Raw genomic sequence first — 20,098 nt, 5'->3', positions numbered from 1 at the left:
AAGATATTTGTTGCAATCTGAAAATTGTTTGTGAGAAAATTTGGGAAAAAATATCTGGGTGGGATATTGCATATTCACTTAATTATTATAAGATAAATAATAATTAAAATACATATAAAACTAAATAATACTTGAGATTATATTTAACCCATTCAAAACAATACATGTATTATATAACATAAAATATATTAAATATTAACATGTTGACTTATGAAATTCTAACATAAGGCATGAAGGACAACAACAAATTATATTTCTTTATTCCTAAATGTATTAACAGGCATAATGGTCAATATCATACAATGGGAAATTGAGCTAGGATCCAACTTACCAATTTTTCTGGCATACTTGAACATTATCATTGTATGAAGTCATATGATATCAACCAAACAAGGGTTCCAACACTAACCAGCCAAGAGATGATGATATTATATTAAGTCAACAATAAGATCATCTGTGCCCTATATCTGTGATCTACCAGCAATTATGAGGTGACAACTAAGGGAAGCAATGACAGTGACCTTCAACTGTAACGGTGAGATACATTAATTTAAGACTACTAAAAATCATAATCTGTGAACAAATAACATAGCCGATAAAAATATTAGTGCAAGGGAAAAATATAGATAACTTATTGATTAGTAATTCAATAACCAGAAATCTAAGTTATGTAGAAATAAATTAAAAGATATCAAGATATCAAGTTGATCGACTTTAGTAATAATGGTGGTAAATCCTATCTAAGTTATATAGAGATAAATTAAAGATATCAAAATATCAAGTTGATCCACTCTATTAATAATGGTGGCATATCCTTAATAGAGAGGTCACGTCTGAACACACATTCAGTGTTGTCCTTTAAAATACATGCTACTACTAAAAACCAATCGGATTATAGAGAAGTATGTTTAGAAAAGGAAAGTGAATGAGGAAATAAGGCATGTCCCATTTACTGTATCCCTTCATTGGCAGAAGACCATATAAGAATGCAGTTGCATCCATCTCTCAAAGGGAGATACCAATAAAAGGAAAGAAATAAAACAGTCACTGTCTTCTGGAGAGTTAGATCATCCAACTCAGCATAAGTAATTGACTCACATTAGACCCATAAAACATACAACAAACATATGGTATATGCATAAAGGGATGTATCAGAACAATAACCCAGATTTAGCTTTCAGAGCCTTATAAATTTCATATTTGATCCCTATTCAGATCGACAGGGTTACTGGAAGCAATTTCATAAATAAAGTAATCCTGGACACTTCATCATCTTATAAATCAGCATTATCAAGGATCGTTTCCCCATATGGGTCAATAATGTACTCTAAATATACTTTAATGAGAATGTCAAGAATAATGATTGATTAATATATGACTGCCAACATTAATAAGATTCACAGAGACAGAGTAAATCATATTGCATACTCGGAAATATTGTGCATCACTGATTCCTTGCAAATACATTCTATATACATTCATTATCTTATAAATCAGCATTATCAAGGATCATTTTTGCATATGGGTGAAGAATGTACTCTAAATATACTTCAATGAGAATGTCAAGAACAATGATTGATTTATATACGTCTGCCAACATAATAAGATTCACAAAGACAGAATTATATTGCATATGCAGAAATATTTTGTGTATCATTGATTCCTTGCAAATACATTCTATATACATATAGGTTCAACAAGTAAAATCTAGTAAATTGATTGAAACCAGGAGTCGTCATCATTACACAAATTGGGTCAATTATCTAAATCTTGTTAAGGGAACTAACTTTACATTTGCAAGGACTGATAGAAGGAAGTCTATTATAAGTAACTAGTCCTATACTTTTAGGATATTATATGGGGAAACATTACAGTTGCATTGTTGAATAATACATGCATGATAGATACCGAGTTTGGGTTTTCCTCATGTTCTTAGGGTATATCTTGCATCACATTTTTGTGAGTATAGTGTCTACTCTCTTGCGTGTAGATTCTAAGCACTTATTTGTAAGATTTATGTTTGAGTTACACGGAAATTGTCATATGTTGGCTTCAAATTTGCTTACAAGAAATAACAGAGCTATAGTTGTGGAGTTATAACCCTAGGACTTGAGCCTATGGCATGCATGAAAGAATGAAAAACATGGCAAGATATGAGGTTTTTATAGGTTGTTTGTTGCAAATCTGAGAGTTTGGATTTGGTGTTATGATGTGTTATTTATAGATTCGAGGCTTGATAAAAATTTGGTCAATAGGGTCTTTGGATGTTCATTTAAATTATTAGAATAATATCTCTGAATATCTTATTTTTTACTCTTTCGATATTAGAATGTTTCTTATAACATCTCTGTAAACTATATATGACCATTTTGCTCATTCATTTATAAATCAATTATTTTACCAAATTATTATGGTATCAAAGTACTATTATTTTTATGAAAAAAATTATATTTTTTGTTTTTGAGATTATTCATTTTTAAAAATTTGAGGATAACAAGATTTGAGGGTTTTCTCAATCCCATTGACTGGTTTGGAGGTCATTTTTTTGCAGTTAAATTTTTTTTGTCTCGCAAATCAGTTGCATGTCATGCCTTTGCCCCTATTTTTCCGTCATGGATTTTTTGTCAACCACCATGTTGCTTCCTTTCTGCATTTTTTGTGATCAAAAGCACTTGTTTCTCTGTGCCTGTGCTTGACAACCATTCTCCTGGTCATTTTCAGCTGCAAGTTAGATTTTGGGCCATTTCTTGGTCATTTTTCTTCTATTTCTGGTTCACGTGATTTCCATCTCATGTCTGCCTTTTTAAGTGTCATTTTGCCTGCTTCAGTATTACATGCCCCACATCAGCTCCTGAAGTCCTGTAATTTCAGTTGTTTCATATTTCGATTGATCCTATGATGTCCAACGCCATTCTTCTGCAATGTTAGGTTGCACTTGTTCTTTTATTTTCATGTATTTTTTTTTTTTTAAAGGTGGCTCCTACTAAGTTCTTGCTCTCTGTTTAATTCAACCCTTTCTGTGGTCGTTTTTTGCTCAAACACAACTATTTTTCATCTCTCACTGTCTAGGGCATCCATTTTCCACCGTTTTTCTCAGTTTTTGGACCTCTTCTAATCAACTAGCTCGGGCTTCTTCAACACCTGGTTTTTAAGTCGGATTCACATTTTCATTACAGATTTTTGATGGATTTTTTGGAGGATTTCTAGGTGTATTAAAAAATTGGGTCTTCTGATAATTTGCATTGGTATCTATGCCTGGAAATCCCTATTCAGTTTTGAAATCAATTTGCCTGTCTCTTTGAACAAAGTGATTTTCACGTATTGAACATACATTGCCTCAATATTTGTGTCACCATTTAGTCAACCACCTTTGACCTTAGTTGTTTACAGTGGCATCTTTGACAAATATCTTGCTTGAGGGGAGTCAGAAATTCAATGGCAAAAAAAACAATTTCTGCAAGCAGTGTACGATGAGGATTTTTTAATACAGATGTCTTGACAAAATTGTTTTGGGCAAGACTAATAATCCCAAGGATGAAGGCAAAGAGAAGGATAAATTTGATGAGAAAAATCAAGAAGTTCTCATGCTCATCAAATTCTCAGTCATTGATGATCAGCTTCCACAAGTTACTTTCAGTAAAACAACTACTAAAATTTGGATGCATCTCAACGGCTTACATGAAACCTCTGATAAGAATCATGCGCTCCTCTTAAAGAACATGCTTTTCATAATTATGATGGATGACCAGGTGTCCCTGCAGGATCATCTCAATAAAATCAAGGACATTCGAGATCAATTGGAAGCCACTGGACGCAAAATGGAAGACATGGTAGCGATGACCCTAGAGAGTCTTACCATCTTCCTATGAGAGCTTTGTTGAAACTCTCAGCATTGTTTCCACTCATTCTGATGTTCTGTTTTCTGATCTCTGCATAATGCATCTACAACAAGATCGCTGAAAACAACAATTTGGTAATGGTACCAACTCTTCTTCAAACACACAAGCTTTCTCAGCTGAATCCGAAAGCAACTATCAATTATCTCAATCTTCTCAATAGAATCCCTCTGCTCAATTTTTATAAGGCCCAAAGAAAAAAAATATGTTTGGTCATATGAAGTTAGTGTGTCGTAAACACTCTGTTGCTCAAGCCAAGAATTCTGGTTCATAGCCTCAAGCACTTGTTGCAGATCACACTCAGCACAGTAAGTCTACCTTTTATGCCTTCATGGCTAAAAAATCTGCAGATCATGTTTAAAACTTTATCTGGTACATTTGTTCAAGTGCCTCTTGCCAATTTGGTCATATTGAGATATCGCTTCATAAATTTTTAGTCACTCTTAGATTCAGTTATTTTTGGAGGGGAAGACTACACCATTGTCTGAAAAGGCTATAAACACGTAGAGTCTAGAGGAAGGAAACTGATTTTCCTTGATGTGTGCTATGTTGCTAGAATGCAACTCAACCTTCTATAAGTCAGTCTAAGTCTGAGACATTCCCTTTGATTAGATGTGACCTTTAGTGTATATTTGTTATAATTAACTCCTTGGTAATCGGTAAATCCGGATTCATAATGCATTGTGTGATTAGACTTGCGAGCGTGTCCGTGAATTTAGAATTTCACAGTTGTCGCAGAAAATGTTGAATAAAATGCCGGTTTAATTGATTTGAAGAATTTTTATTTGCTTTAATTTATTTTATTAACTGGCTAATTTGTTGTAGTTGATTCCAAAAGTGCCTCGAATTATCTAATTTAATTTGGGAAAGGGGCCAATTATATTATCAAGTGATTTAATAATCTAATATATAAGTCACTTTAATGAAACTGCTTATATTAGGAAAAAGTGAGTTTTATTACTCACTTCTCACTTTGCAATTGATGTTTTAAAGAATTTGCTCCAAAACCCCTTTCGGAGAATTTCTTCTTGTGTTTGTTGTGGGAGATTGGCTCGTCGCATCATCAAGAGGATAGACCCGTTGGATTTGTAGCAGGATTCTCCTTCTTTGTCAAGGTTTCTATCACATCCAGTGCCCTCATTGTCTTATTGTTGCATTTCTCAGTTTCAACATTTGGTGAGAGGTAGGGCTCTCATGTTTCTTTTAATTTAATTTGTTTCTTATATTTGGAGGTTGAGAACTAGCATTCCCCTCTATTTTCATGCATTTCCACAGCCCGGTTGGTCAAGTAAGAGTATTTATGTGGTTTGGTAATTTAATTTGTAAGTTTTGGTAATGTTATGCAATTGGATTTTGCATGTGAGCCGAAATTGGGAATTTTATTGAATTTTTGGTAGTTTGACCATATTTTGGAAGTGGATTTTCATTTTCATTGAAATCCGAGAAGTTGAAATTTTGGGTGTTATTTATCTTTGCCTCGTTTTACTTTTGCATGCCACCTAGGTTTTTTTGGGAATTTGTGGCATATATTTAGATAATGGAAATGGATTGTCCTTTATGTTTCCATTCATCCTATGGTTTTACTTTGTCGGTTTTGGATGTGTTGGCGAATTCGTACTCCGAGCAAGATGCCTAATTGAGTGAACTTTTACACTTGGTTTTTTTGTTGCATTTCTCGAATCCAACCCTTGCAATGATTTATCATGGTATTACGTGAAGTTGGTTTTGCCTACCTGCAAGCACGTACATGTGCTTATGGAAGGATCTTGGGAGACTTCAACTCCTAGATTTAGGCCAATTGAACGATTGCTCATTGGGGGTTTGGGTTGGGAACTTACATTGCCTTGTGGCACCTGTCCTAGCAAAAATTGGTACGTAGGGTAGAGGGGTCGAGTGGCCTTTCAAGTGTACCCTGGCCCAAAAATGGTTGACAAGGTAATGTGGGGAGGTTTTAACAAGTGATAAGCAATCTTAATTGAATGGGTAATAAAACTTAATATAAGATATGTGATTGATGCACCTGTATGATCATCGTGCGCCCTAAGGGAGCCGACATGAGGATGTGGTGCATGTATGATCGCTAACCTTCTACAAAAGTTGGTTCGAGGACATGGTATGTAATCTCTCGAGGGAGCATACCCTATATAGCATGGGCTAGTATGCGACAAGCAACAACTCCACCAAAGTCCTACATAGTTATCCTATAGTGTGTCTAGCTAGTGACCTGATGTATTGCATTGCATTCATGATCATTGAGTTCTTGTGTCTTGCATTGTTTGGCGTGTGTGTAAGCTTTAGATGCCTTTGTCTTTTGTGACTACGGTCAGATCATTATCTCCATGAGCATGACTAGGTAGGCCTACGGGGTCTACATGGTTGGGAGGCCTTGCTACCTATACCACTATTGGGGATCGGAAAATGGGGACGGTTATCTTCCACGTGAGACATGGATGACTTAACCCTCCCCTTTTCCTCTTGATTTACTTTTGTACTTGCACTCTTGGTGTGGATTGTTCTCTTGTACTTAGATATTCATGTATCTAATTAGTTATAGATGATATAACTCATTATATGTGGTATTATTTATTGAGGTGTGATTGAGTGCTTATCTGATTCGTGCATATCTAGCACTCCCCAGTGTGGAGGCTTATTTCCGTTTTTGGCTTTCAAACATGTTTCCACGTTTGACAAGGTATTGTATCACACCCTTTAAGTGCATATTATGGCACGATGAAATGTTGGATAGCATACAATTAGAACATTTCATCACATGCAGTAAGCCATTGTATTGCACAATGAAATGTAGAATTGCCTTTGATCGCACCATTTACTAGCAATATCTCACCATTTGGAAGCATCATTTCGGATGATAAAGTACTTTATTGCACCCTTTATGGAGTTTTATCATACATTATTGTTTGGACTTTATCACACCATGGACAATGAGCTCTTCTAGACTTTTTCGAAGTTTGTGATTTGGTATTTTGGATACCCATTTGGAAGTTGTATCTTTCCAACCCGAAACAAATCGACTATCGGACACTTTTGCAATGGTTAGGAAAGTTGTCACTTTATTCTTGTGTTTTAGCCGAAAATGAATTTGAATGATTAGTCATCTAGGAATTTGTACTTGGGAAAATGAATGTCGTATCTAATGCACTTATGGCTAATGGAATGAGCCTTGCATGTTAATCACCTAGATGGAAAATGTATGCATTTGTAAGTAATGGAACACTTGGGAATCTTTGATTAGTTGGTTAAGTCTTCCACTTGCAATCGTTATCATTGGTGTATGCATGTTTATATGCTTAAATTAACGAAAAAATATGTTAGTGTATGTTTTATCCTTGTTTCCAAGGATTCTCATGTAGGGCATTACAGCATTCATGTATGAGATGGTGGTCCTTTTGTTGTTGCAGGTATCCTCATGGAGCACGCGAAGCACTTTGATTCATGATGGTATATGTTAGCAGGGATACAAACTTGAAGTGACCTGCAAATCAAGGACTACTCGCACGTTGATTTACTATCTACAGGCCAAAGTTATTGCTATCTTGTTCACTTTGTAGCTACTTATTGACTCATATGCAATATCTACAAGTGAGAAAATTTTGGACATATAGGCATTGTACACCTTACATAATAATGCATATTGTTGTAATATTTTATTTATTAAGTAAATATTGCACCTAAGACGGCCTTGATAGACATGTTACATGGAGAGATTCATTTGGAATTTTTGAGCCACTTGGATGTTGATTGTAACATGGTAATCTTGTATTTATGTAATTATTTAATATTGGGGAAATAAATTAAGTGCCCAATATAATGTGGGATCAAGAGGTTAGATAGCGCATGGTTTATGTGATACCACTTGGCGGTTTTGTGAGAGCTTGTTTTTGTTAAAGAAACAACAAGGCAACAAGGGTAGTTGTTGAGGTTAGCCAAGTTAGCATTTGTGGAAGTTGGAAGCATGGCATGGGATGTGTGGTTGCTTGCATGTTGACATAAAGTGCTTGTTTATGGTTGGGACTTTGAAGACATTCATGGATGTATTGTAATGACACATCTTTGAATAATAGATAATGATAGGTGTTTTGGAGGCTGGGTTTTTTCCCTCGGGCAAGGTTCTCATGTGGGTATCTTGTGCCACATTTTTGTGGGTATATTGTCTATTCTCTTACATTCTCAAAACATTCAAAACATAGGCTGCACCCTATCTCCCTTAGTTTTCACTTATCCTCTCCATTTTTTATAGTCATACTCGTCACTTCATTACCTTTTATTTCATAGAAGCCCAACAAAAATGGTTGACAAAACAAGATCTTGAGCTTCTAAGAGACAACAAGAATCGTCACATCAACCCACACATAGTTCAATGGGTGATACACAATCAACTTTCAATCCAATACAACAACAAGGCTACATCATACAACTAGGTTTTGATTCAAAAATAATGTTGACCTGTTTCTAAAAATTCAACCAAAGTTTGGTATAGCTCAACTAGGAGGTATAGCTCAACTAGGACCACCTTGAAACCTTGAACCAATTTTCATGCCAAAGCAGCAAGATGCAGTAATGTTCATCCAAGACCACCATCACCAAAAGAAAAGTTGGTTCAAGAAAAAGAGATCTGGGAGCAAAATCCAAACCTTTGCACTATCCCCTTTTTGGGACAGTAGATTATTAAATGCCAACTTTCTAAAATATTAAAAATGACTTTATGGAAGCCTAATGTGAATTGACGAAGTCAATGTAATATTAAAAGAAGTGGAAAAGTGACAAAAGAGGAAGAAGATGGAAAGACAAAAACGGAAACTAATGGGTCACGGGGCTGCTCCTTAAAACAATAAGGAAGATCATTTCAGCATACTTTGATTATGTTTTGGTTTCTAAAGTCTCTTAGATAGGTGTGTTTCTGGAACTTGAGAATGGAAACCTTCAAGTTTCTTGGTGGATTGGACAGAAACCCAATTCAACTATGAGGTAGATTTGCAACATGGTTCACACTTGTTTTAAGTTCATTTCTTAGTATCCAATCTGGCTGTAGTTTCTATATTTACAGTTTGATATTGTTATTGTACTGCTAAAGATTGAAAAGAAATAATATGCCGCTGAAATGGGGACTTGGATTTCTATTTTATTTTTTATTTTTGATTTTCGAATGTTACTATTGGGTAATATGTTACTATGTTGAATGTTCAATGGTTCTAGTTCATGTTGCAATTTTACTATGTTAAAATATTTTAATTTGGTATATTCTACTAAAAAATCATTTGTAATAACCCTCCTCAAATCTATCCTCAAAAATGCTGATGAAAGCTCAAGGAATTTCATCAAACAATTCACATGCAAGGGACGTATGACTGATATAGTATTTCAGCTAGCTTCAAATGACTTTTTTACAATTTGCATAAATGAAATCTTGTGCTAGAAGACTACAATGGACTACACAAATGACCTAACATGAGTGTGCTACTAATTTTGACAATATTCAGTGCATATATATGATCTAAGCATGAGAAATGAACACCTACAGCCAACTGGCATTTTTACAAACGGTTGGTATGCAAACTAACTAGCTGATAAATAATGATATTAAATTGCTTAAATGACACCAGCAACTATTATCTTCTTAATTGCAATGAAAAATTGCAATGCTCATGAAACATAGCCAAGACTTTGGCATTTACATGGATTACAAAATGATAATGCTGGTATAATGCACACTTACAGCTGAAAGCTTATAACACCCTAAAAAAATACTAACAAAAAAACCTGGTTGTAGATAGCTGAAATAATTTCCTTCTATGCTGCCCCTTCTGCTTTGTTTTTTTCGAACTGCTTTTTCGGCCTGCTTTTTCGTACCCGCTTTTTCAGCTTGCTTTTTCAGTTCCGCTTTTTGAATTGCTTTTACGGATTGCTTTTTCCGCTTTCTTTTTTGGTTCCGCTTTTTTCGGGCTGCTTTTTCGTATCTACTTTTTTCAGACTGCTACCATGTTGAATCTCAAGACCATATCTTTCAATGGCGTCAAGATTTCCAGCTTGAAGGGATTTCGTCCTTCAAACTATTGAGATATAATCTCCAGAAAATTCTCCAATTTCTTTGATATTTCCAAGTCTGAATAAATGAGAGCTATCCTCTTCCTTTTAATCCCTTCCTCACTTGCTCCACGCTTCCGTCTTGCCAATGTGGGATAATACATGACTTTTAATATTACTTCTTTTTTTTCTTTTTACAAAGTCCATGTATGTACTCAAAAGGGGGACTCTTGATTTTTATAAAGTGACTTTATGAAACATTATAATATTTAATTTAAATAGTCACTTTACCGTTTTAACTTCAAACATTAAAATAATATACCAAATAAACTCGAGATCCCACATATAATAGCTCATTAGAAAGAGCCCAACAAAACCCATCTCATCCTGTCACTGAAAATTGAAGGCACTGCATCCCCCTATTGGCTTACTAAAAATAGTAAGTCTTCCTGACAACCCAACAAACGAACTCTGTTTGGCCTGTAATTAAATTTGACTATGCCAAATAACTTCAGGATCCCTTTTGAAGTCCTGGTTAGCCCTCGGGACCATACAAGAATGGGCTAACAACAACATACCTCCAAACTGGCTAAGTGGGGGACATTACAGTCCGCCCCTCTTGAAATTGCTTGTCCCCAAGCAATCTCAACTCAGGATGCTGAATAATCTCCTCTGCCTCCCATGTCGCATCCTCAACTGGTAGGTTCCTCCACTTTACTAGGTACTCCCTGATAGTCCGCCTGCGAAGCACCCTCTCCCTGGAGTCAAGTATGGCCTCAGGAATCAAGATAAGTTTTCCCTCATCATCGAGAGGTGGCAATACTACTGAAGGCACCACATTATACCCCAATGCCTTCTTAAGGCGTGACACATGGAACACGTTATGTACTTTATTGTCCGCAGGCAGCTCCAACTCATAGGCTACCTCACCCACTCTCATGATTACTTTGAATGGTCCATAGTAGCGTGGTTTCAATTTCTCTGCTCCACTCCTTTTGAGAGAGGACTGTCTATACGGCTGTAACATGAGGTACACCATGTCTCCTACTTCGAAAGATCTCTCAACCTTGTGCTAATCAGCATATTGCTTCTGCTGATTTTGTGCCCTTTGCAAATTTTCCTTCAAGGATCGCATAATGTCCTGACACTCCTGCAATATATCCTTGGCCTTAGGCACCCTACTGTCCCCAAATAACAAATCCAGAAAATTAGGAGCATCGTACCCGTATAGTGCCATGAAAGGGGACATTTGAATAGACATATGGAAAGAGGTATTATAGCAGTACTCCCCTAGATGCAGCCACTTCACCCAAGCCTTCTGCTCTCCTGCAATGTAGTTTCGAAGGTAACCCTCAACCCATTTATTCACTAGCTCTGTCTGCCCATCAGTTTGGGGGTGGTAACTGGTACTCGGAGTTAGCTCTGTTCCACACAACCTGAACAACTACTGCCAAAAGTGGCTCATAAACCTACTATCCCTATCGCTAACTATGTTCCATGGCATCCCATGTAATCTAAATACCTCTCGAAAGAATAGCTCTGTTGTTTGTACTGCTGAATATGTGGACGAAATCGCAAAGAAATGTGCAAATTTCGTCAATCTGTCTACCACAACAAAAATACAATGCCGACCTTGTACCTTGGGGAGGCCTGTAATGAAATCCATGGAAATGCTATCCCACTTCTTCTCTGGTATGGGTAGGGGCTGTAGTAAACCACCTAGAAAGGAATGTTCTTGTTTGTTCTGCTGACATACTGGGCACTCCCTAACAAACTGAAGCACCTCTATTTTGAGTCCTTTCCAAGTGAAGCGCTCTCTCACCTGCCGATATGTCTTAAAGAATCTGGGATGTCCTGCCAATGGTGAATCATGAAATGCCCTCAGAATCTTCTGCTTCATACCAGACCCAGGTACTAAATAAATCATTTCCTTGTGGATGATCAAATCATTTACAACAGTGTATCGACTATCCTGAATAGTTCCTTCAATAAAACTAGATGCCCAACTATCCTTGGCATACTCTGCCAAGATCAACTCTCTCCAATCGTCCATGACTATCCCAACAGCAAGCAAATGAGGCCTTCTGGATAAAGCATCTGCGACGTTATTTTTCTTCCCTTTGACATAGACTATGTCAAAATCATAAGCCTGTAACTTACTCACCCATTTCTGTTGCCTGTCATTGAGATCCTTCTGTCCAAGGAAATGTTTCAAGCTGTTATGATCTGTTTTTACTGTGAATCGGCTCCCTGCTAAGTATTGCCTGAACTTAGCTAGCGCATGCATGATTGCTAGCATTTCTTTGTCATAGATGCTGTAAGTTCTCTCAACACCTCGTAATTTCCTGCTCTCATATGCGATGGGATGTTTGTCCTGCATGAGGACAGCTCCTACGCCCTCTCCTGAGGCATCACACTGCAACTCAAAAGGCCTGGTGAAATCTGGAATGGCTAAAACAGGGCATGTACTCATCAGCTCCTTGAACCTGTCAAAACAATCCTGAGCCTTCTCTGACCACTTGAAACTGTCTCTCCGTGTCAAATCTGTAAGTGGTGTTGCTATTTGTGAAAATCCCTTCACAAATCTGCGGTAGAACCCGCAAAGCCCAAGAAATCCCTTGAGTTGCGAAATGTTCCTCGGCGGTGGCCAATCCAGAATGGCCCTGATCTTGTCTGGGTCAACCCGAACACTTCCTGCACTAATAATATGCCCTAGATAGAGCAACTCTGTCATCTCGAACTCGCATTTACTCATCTTGGCATATAATGACTCCCTCTCTAGAATGTTGAGCACTGCATCAATATGCTTCAAATGTTCCTCCCAAGTACGGCTGTATATCAGTATATCATCAAAAAAAATCAACACAAACTTTCTCAACTGATCTCTGAATACTCTATTCATACAGGACGGGAAAGTGGCCGGGGCATTAGTCAACCCAAAGGGCATGACTAAGAACTCAAAATGTCCATAGTGGCATCTAAAAGTTGTCTTCTCCACATCCACCTCTCTAACCCGTATTTGGTGGTAGCCAGATCTCAAATCAATCTTAGAGAAGTAGCAGGCACCGTGCAATTCATCAATAAGCTCATCAATGCGCGGAATAGGGTATCAGTTCTTGATTGTCTTCTTGTTTAGTTCCCTATAATCAATGCACATCCTCATTGTACCATCCTTCTTCTTCACCAATACTACTGAAGAAGCGAAAGGACTCTTGCTTGGTCGTATGTGCCCCATGTCAATCAAATCCTTGTTTACCTTTTCTATTTCATCTTTATATCTCTTTGGATGGCGGTAGGGTGTGATGATGACTGGCTTAGCCCCTTCCTCTAACTCAATAACATGCTCAATTCCCCTATCCGGGGGTCTCCCTGGAGGTATCTCACCAAACACCTTAGTATGTTTGGTTATTGTTTTTTGTACATCAGGGGGATACTCCTGTTTATGTTGCTCTGTCACCTCAGGCATTACTCTGAACTCTGTTGTCCACTGCACCTGGTCGTGTCTGAAGAAACTCTGCATCCGCTTGAGTGACACCACTCGTAGTCTCCCATCTGACAAACCTCTGAGTACTATCTTCTTACCATTTGCCTCAAACCTCATTTCCATTTTCTGGAGGTTAAATGTAAACTCTTCCAGAGATTTCATCCAATTCATCCCAAGCACCATATCCTAATCACCAATGTTGACAACAAAGAAATCTCCCACCATGTCATAATCTCCCAAACGAAGCTGCAAGTTGAAGATTTTCTTGGTACAGTCGATTTTGAAGCCGTCAGCAACCATCACCTTAAATCCCCTATGCTCTTCTGTATGTAGCCCTCTACGTGTCACAAACTTCTCATCAATGAAGTTATGTGTTGCCCCTGTATCAATGAGTGCCACAAATCTTTGTCCATCCAAAATTCCCCTAACTCTGAAAGTGACGGCCTCCTGTATACTGGACAACTGAGCTATCGTGCTATCATTGTGTGCTTCCTCATGTGAAGAATTATCATCTCCATCTGATTTTGATGACTGCTCTGAATCTCCATCCACTGACTCTTCGGCTGAAAAGTACTCCATTTGCTTGGCTTTTGCTTTCAATGGACACTTATGTGACAAATCCCAAGGCTCCCTGCAATGAAAACAAAGCTTCTTCTTCCTGAGATCATTAAGTGTCTCATTGTCCAACCTCTTACTTTCTCCTTAGGTGGCTGACCCTCTCTACAGAAAGGTTTACTGTCCTTATCTTTCCTCGAAGGGAAACTCTTTGCCTGGAATTTATTTTTAGAAGCTGAAGAGGAATCCATGTCACGAGCTTTCTTAATGGCTTCCTGCAAAGTGGGAGGGTTGAGAGCTTTAATCCACCCTCTCAACGGATCAGCTAACCCATCCATAAATAGAACCAGTATTCTTCGTTCAGATACATCTGTTACCAACACTGCAAGTTTCTGAAATTCTGAAATGTATGTTTCCAATGATCCCCATTGTTTAAGCTGAGCTAACTCCTTGAAATGTAGTTCTGGATCCTTCCTATCAAAACGTTCAATCAGTCTCTCCGTAAACTCCAGATATGAGGTATTGTGTGCATGACCCATAGTGACCATACCATGATACCACCACTCGTGTGCTAACCCATCCAGATGAATTGCTGCATACTTAATAGCTTCTTCCTCAGGCATAGGGTTCAATTGAAAGTATGTATCAAGCTTTTGAACCCAAGCTCTTGCTGTAGACTTCCCCGAGCCATCATAATATGGTAACTGAAGTTTCCCTACTTTCTTCCGTAGCTCATAGCTCTGGTTCCTGTCATGTCCACGTGGCATATGTTTCATCTGCACATCCATATACTCCCTAAAGGTAATTGCAGCAGTAAAATCTGGACCTCCGGCTTCCCAATCTCTTCTCAACTGGTCCTGTATATCAGTGATTTGGGGCTCTAGTACGGGCTGCTCTGGGGCTCTAGGAGGAAATGTGGGAATCATGGGCCTTGAACTCACGGTCCTAGCTTGCTGGGGTGCATGACCGAAATTGTTCCCAACTTGTTCACCTCCATTATGTGTCCCATCCTGATTGTTCCCATTCTGATTGTTACCATTTTGATTATTACCATTCTGATTATTTCCTCCACCCATGTTAGCATTCAACCCCATTTGACGAGCCATCATCTGCATCATAAGCTCCATTCTCTGATTTTGTTCCTGTGCCCTCTGTTCTGCTAATCGTTGTCCCTGTGCCAAGGTCTCTAATAACTGTAAGAATCTTTCCTCTCCAGGATCCCGAGCATTCCTGTCTCCCATATTGCCGCCTTGATCAAAGAATATTTCCTCTGTGTCTGTATAACTGGATTCTATGTCCACCTGCACGGATGAACTAGACTGTTTGCTCTGCAGGTCTAAAATCCTATTTTGTCTTGCTCTGGTATTGCGGAAATTATAAGGCCCCTGTCGCATGCTCAAACATAAATGCTCTGATTTTAGTGTTTTGACATTTCGTCAAACACTTTCCCCTCTATCTGGCTGTTCCAAATTCCCTATAAGACCTCCACGAGATGGCAAGACTTATAGCTCTAATACCACTGTAATAACCCTCCTCAAATCTGCCCTCAAAAATGCTGATGAAAGCTCAAGGAATTTCATCAAACAATTCACATGCAAGGGACGTATGACTGATATAGTATTTCAGCTAGCTTCAAATGACCTTTTTACAATTTGCATCAATGAAAATCTTGTGCTAGAAGACTACAATGGACTACACAAATGACCTAACATGAGTGTGCTACTAATTTTGACAATATTCAGTGCATATATATGATCTAAGCATGAGAAATGAACACCTACAGCCAACTGGCATTTTTATAAACAGTTGGTATGCAAACTAACTAGCTGATAAATAATGATATTAAATTGCTTAAATGACAATGAAAAATTACAATGCTCATGAAATATGGCCAAGACTTTGGCATTTACATGGATTACAAAATGATAATGCTGGTATAATGCACACTTACAGCTGAAAGCTTATAACACCCTAAAAACAATACTAACAAAAGAACCTAATTGTAGATGGCTGAAATAATTTCCTTCTATGCTGCCCCTTCTGCTTTGCTTTTTTCGAACTGCTTTTTCAGCCTGCTTTTTCGGTTCCGCTTTTTGAACTGCTTTTACGGACTGCTTTTTCCGCCTGCTTTTTCGGTTCCGCTTTTTTCGGGCTGCTTTTTCGTATCTGTTTTTTTCAGACTGCTACCATGTTGAATCTCAAGACCATATCTTTCAATGGCGTCAAAATTTCCAGCGTGAAGGGATTTTGTCCTTCAAACTATTGAGATATAATCTCCAAAAAATTCTCCAATTTTTTTGATATTTCCAAGCCTGAATAAATGAGAGCTATCCTCTTCCTTTTAATCCCTTCCTCACTTGCTCCACGCTTCTGTCTTGCCAATGTGGGATAATACATGACTTTTAATATTACTTCTTTTTTTTCTTTTTACTAAGTCCATGTATGTACTCAAAAGGGGGACTCTTGATTTTTATAAAGTGACTTTATGAAACATTATAATATTTAATTTAAATAGTCACTTTACCGTTGTAACTTCAAACATTAAAATAATATACCAAATAAACTCAAAATCCCACATATAATAGCTCATTAGAAAGAGCCCAACAAAATGCATCTCATCTTGTCACTGAAAATTGAAGGCACTGCATCCCCCTATTGGCTTACTAAAAATAGTAAGTCTTCCTGACAACCCAACAAACGAACTCCGTTTGGCCTGTAATTAAATTTGACTAGGCCAAATAACCTCAGGATCCCTTTTGAAGTCCTGGTTAGCCATCGGGACCATACAAGAATAGGCTAACGACAACATACCTCCAAACTGGCTAAGTGGGGGACATTACATCATTTCATAACAAGTATTTCAAGTTCTATATGTATACTATACAACACCCCTCCCTACCCCTTCCTCCCCTTGCCGTCATCCCCTCGCCATCCCAAAAATGAGGTCCATTTTCCCCTCGTCCCAATGTATCCCAAACTAGTGTTAGATTGGTTTTTATATAAGTATTTTCTGGTATTTTGCTTGATGATTGGAAATCTATTGCATGCAAATATTGTTCAATTTTTGTGTTACATTTCAAAGAAGTTGAGGAAAATACTCAGTTAGGGATATTACAGTGGTATCAAGGTTGGTTTTCCTGCCAATCCGAGAAGTTACATTAAAGACAAGTTTACAAAAAAAAAATTGTAATCAAAATTATCACTATGTTGGTTGAGAGAGTTTGCAGAGTTAAAATATATATAATGGAAAATAAAATTTAGTGGAATAAATAAAGGAGCTTTGAGATTATAAGCTTGGATTGCATATTGGCCGACTCGGGCAATGTTTTATTTGACAATTAATAGTGTTAAGTCTTGTCGCGGTTAAAGTGACATAAAACATTTGTAATTTATATTCATTTAGCGGATTATTAAAGCAATTAACGAATATAACTTTGAAGAGATACCTAGTATCGACTTGTGTTAAGTCCTATTTTACCCCATGTTTCTAGGACAAGGGGACGAGGTGATGGGGCACTGGGTTTAAAGGACAGATTTTTTTTCTCGGAGTAGGTGACAGCAATGGAAATAGCTAAAAAAAAATTGGGAAATTTTCAAATATATAGGAAAATTTTAAATATTCGCATAAAAACATAAATAAAGCATACTTATATGAATTATAGAATCTTAACATACAATGTTTGTGTTAACTAATTTAACTTTGCAATTCACATGAGAGTGGAAATCAAACAAATTATGAAAACTCAAACATTAATTTTATGCGACAGCCGAGGGAAAGGTTTTCGGAAGTTTTCAAGATGTCCCGAAACAGGGATAGGTCAAATTTTGCTAGAAACGTATCCCCAACTAACGTTAGTTAAGTCATTAATAAATTAAAGCAACTATTCATGAATTGATTCGTATTTTTGCAGAAACTTTCAAAACACAAATAATATTGCTGCATCAAGGGGCCAAATAAGTAGACTTTGATTACTTCTTACATTGTCAAGTAAGGAGTATATTTCGTAAGGAATATGAATAGTCTATGTGGTGATACATTGTTGTGAGGGAAATCGGCACAAGAAAAATTTATAATAATATTAGATGCCATACTTTGCTTTTGAGGAAATATGTCATCATATGACTCAAAATCTATGTGTATGCATCATTCAAGGTTGAGACCCATTTCCTATGTGTTTCAACTTCTCAAAGTGCGAGGCTTACTGAGAATGTGAGTGCTAGTCTTCACAGGGGGCACTCTTATTATTGTCGTTTCATTTATTGATGAGGTCTTGAGCATTACTTATGTCATTATGGAGTTGGGTCAAGTTGTGTGAAGTGTCGTGTCTAAAGAGAGGGTATTCTAGAAGGGAAAGATAATGCCTCTGCTTGTGGTTATCAGAATTTCATGGGTGCAGCACTTGAGAGATATTTTGGGATGTAAACAATAGTCATTTTAACCATTGAATGGTTTTAGGAACATTGTGGAAATTTGTGGCTATAATCTGGTTGATAACTGATGGGGACACAACCCAAGCACAAAATGGACACAACAGGAAAGGGAAATTTTATTAACTTTGCAAATAAGCTAATACATCTAGTACAGAGAAAATAGACTTCAAAACATACCCTAAAGGCTTACAATAGCACAAATCTGGAGATAATTTCTCCTTTCAGTACCTCTTCTCAAACTCCACTCCAAACTGTCTTTTACAATGCCAAAAATGTTCTTAAATAGACCCTGGGGGGTTAAGGACTAGGAGTACATTCTAGAAAGTGCCAGTAGGCATCCACTGACCTAGTAGAAAGCTCTAGAAGCCGCCTTAGAAGTTGGTGCAAATCTAGAAGAATCCAAAAACGGTAACCGAACTTTCGGGAGGCATAACTTTTGAACCGTAGCTCCGATTGACGAACCGTTTACATTTCCGAAAAGCTCTCGAAGCGCTCTATAGCCCTATGGACCAATTTTGCTCGTCCCCCATTTTTTGGCCCTTTTCGAGGTCATTTAATGCCCCTAACCTGACTTTGAAGCACTCTTAGGAGGCCTCCAAAACTCGAAAAAACTACATTAACTTTCAAACCGTGGGGCCTTTTGACCTGATTCTTTTTCTGGAATGCTCTAAATTACAATTACATTCATCTAGCCAATTGACACCTTCTAGTTCACCAAAATGATGGCCCAATTACATACTCCTATTTTTTCGGCATTTACACGTATCCCAAGGTGTTCAAATACTCTATCCTAGAACACTGATAGTGGAACTATGAGAGTTGGAACCTTTATTTGACCCAAATGGGTATCCAGAAATGAAAACACATGAAATAAAAACTAAGTCTAAGTACATTTCTTGGGTGACACAGGATTGCCCTTATACCTCTGGATGCTCCTGCATCAAACACCCAGGGTAGATTGAAAAGTGACCCTGTCACTTTATGAATGGTAGAGGAAATCCCAAATGGGAAACCTCAGCTGCTGAAATCCAAGTTGAGTCCTCTATCGGCCGTCCTTTCCACTTGACCAAATACTCTTCATACTGCCTATTTCTGGTACTCCTACCCACACGATGATCTAGAATGTCTTCTATCTCCTCCTTCTCAGAAGCAGGAATTGGACATGGCTCTAACACCAGCTCCTCATCTGCACCATCATCATGATACTCTGTTAAGTCTGCAATGTTGAAAATAGGAGAAATGTGAATACTATCTGGCAGCTCCACCTCATATGCATTTCCTGAGTCATGTTTCTTCAGAATTTTGCAAGGACCAAATTTCTTCATTTTCAGCTTGTTGTAAGTCCCGGCTGGAAATCTTTCTTTTCGTAACTGCACCATGACTAGATCCCCTACTTGGAATTCCTTATGTCTTCTCCTTTGATCAGCCCTAGCTTTATACTCTTGATTCATTTTGGTAATGTGTGCTTAAACCTCCTCATGTAGACGCTTGATATGTTCAGCAAATTCTTCAGCTTCAGCACTTGTCCTCTCCCCTTGCTCTATCTTCCTCAATTCTGGTGCAGTCCTTGGGCTACTTCCATATACAATTTGGAATGGTGATTTACCTGTACTCCTATTTACAGAGTTATTGTAAGCAAACTCGGCTTGTGGTAGAATCAAATCCCATCTCTTGAGCTTATCCCCAACTA

The 20,098-nt window shown here is 37.7% G+C and overlaps 1 protein-coding gene across 1 annotated transcript in view; it reads right to left on the bottom strand.

The window, feature by feature from the left end:
• Positions 1-20,098, bottom strand: part of LOC149568461 (uncharacterized) — a 101,157-nt gene that overhangs the window by 54,163 nt on the left and 26,896 nt on the right. The gene's annotated exons all lie outside the window — the stretch shown is intronic.

The sequence above is a fragment of the Cupressus sempervirens genome, chromosome 3 (assembly GCF_028749045.1).
Source record: "Cupressus sempervirens isolate cs-2001-9-10 chromosome 3, ASM2874904v1, whole genome shotgun sequence".
In the NCBI taxonomy this organism is placed as follows: Eukaryota; Viridiplantae; Streptophyta; class Pinopsida; order Cupressales; family Cupressaceae; genus Cupressus; species Cupressus sempervirens.
The sequence above is the reverse complement of the archived record's forward strand: the minus strand, read 5'-3'. Positions and strand labels throughout refer to the sequence as shown.